This window comes from Gossypium arboreum, chromosome 8 (genome assembly GCF_025698485.1).
Source record: "Gossypium arboreum isolate Shixiya-1 chromosome 8, ASM2569848v2, whole genome shotgun sequence".
Classification (NCBI taxonomy): Eukaryota; Viridiplantae; Streptophyta; class Magnoliopsida; order Malvales; family Malvaceae; genus Gossypium; species Gossypium arboreum.
In genome coordinates, this window is record NC_069077.1 from 30,986,068 (window position 1) to 30,987,712 (window position 1,645).

At 38.4% G+C, this 1,645-nt stretch overlaps 1 non-coding gene across 1 annotated transcript; it reads right to left on the bottom strand.

Moving 5' to 3' along the window:
- Positions 1-206: 206 nt before the first annotated feature.
- LOC128280108 (small nucleolar RNA R71) lies at positions 207-313 on the bottom strand. The gene has a single exon (XR_008270290.1). It is a non-coding gene; the product is annotated as a small nucleolar RNA R71 (small nucleolar RNA).
- Positions 314-1,645: the final 1,332 nt, after the last annotated feature.

A 1,645-nucleotide genomic window follows, 5' to 3' on the forward strand; every position in this document is an offset into this window, starting at 1 on the left:
CTCATTTGGCGAATTTCCTAGAGTTTTGTGACACTTTTAAAATCAATGGCGTTTCTGACGATGCCATTCGCCTTCAGTTGTTTCCCTTTTCATTGAAGAACAAAGCTAAATAGTGGTTGAACTCGTTACCACGAGTGTCAATCACTACTTAGGAAAAAATGACTGAAAAAATTTTACTTAAATATTTTCCGTCGGCTAAAACGGCTAAATTGAGGAACGATATTTCTTCTTTTGTGCAGATGGATCTAGAGACACTCTATGATGCATGGGAGAAGTACAAGGACCTATTGAGAAGGTGCCCTCACCATGGGTTACCTTTATGGTTACAGGTTCAAACATTTTACAACGGCGTGAACCCCTCAACAAAGCAACTTATCGACCCAGCTGCTGGTGGGACTATCAACAACAAAACACCTGAAGTGGCTTACGAATTTATTGAAGAGATGTCCCTGAATAACTATCAGTGGCAAGTCATGAGAACAAAGCCGACAAAAGCAGCTAGTGTTTTCAACTCGATACGGTTATTATACTATCTAACCAAGTAGAACTCTTAAATAAAAAGATTGACGGTTTGTGTGGTTCTACTTAGGTACATCCAGTGATGAGGTGTGATTCAAATGGAGGATGAGCATACATAGAATATCAACCCTTCAACCCTAGCATCAAGGAGGAACAAGTCCAATATATGGGTAACAATAACTCTAAACCTTAAAATAACCCATAGAATAACACTTATAATGTAGGTTGAGAAACCACCCAAATTTCTCATGGGGAGGTCAAAGGAATCAAAGGCCACAACATCCTCCGGGTTTTCAACAACCACCTTACCAACAGGAAAAGAAGCTGAGCCTTGAGGAGATGCTAAAAAAGTTTATCTCGGTGTCAAAAACTCGCTTTCAAAATACCGAAACAACACTTAAGAATCAACAAGTGTCGATCCAAGGGCTCGAAACTCAGATAGGCCAACTCGCCAAATTAATTTCTGAACGACCACAAGGTAGACTACCGAGTAACACTGAATCTAACACAAAGGAACAGCTAAATGCAATTACCATTCAAGATGAGGAAGGATTAGTTGAACCTGAACCAGAATCGAGGCAAGGAATTGTGGTAAGTAAAAGCAAAGGTGAGGTAGAACATAGTGAACAAACACCGATAAGTAAAGAGTACAAACCTCGTGTAGCATACCCCAATCTAACAAGGAAAGACCTCACAGATGAACAATTCGGTAAATTCCTTAAATTATTAAAAAAATTACATATCAACTTACCGTTTATTGAAGCTCTTTCAGAGATGCCAAACGCAGCCAAATTCTTAAGTGAGCTTTTAAGAAATAAGCAGAAGTTGGATGAGGCATCACATGTGGAATTAAATGCAGTTTTCTCAGCCATACTACAGAATAAACCGGCCAACAAATTAAAAGATCCAGGGAGCTTTACGATTCCTTGTTTAATTGGTAGCATAGATGTTAATGCTGCTTTGGCTGATTTAGGGGCTGGTATCAATGTCATGCCTTATAAAATGTTTAAACAACTAGGTCTTGGGAAACCCAAACAAACTAAGAAGAGCATTCAGTTAGCAAACAAAACAATCAGATTTTTTAGGGGTATTATTGAAGATGTATTTGTTAAAATTGATAAATTCA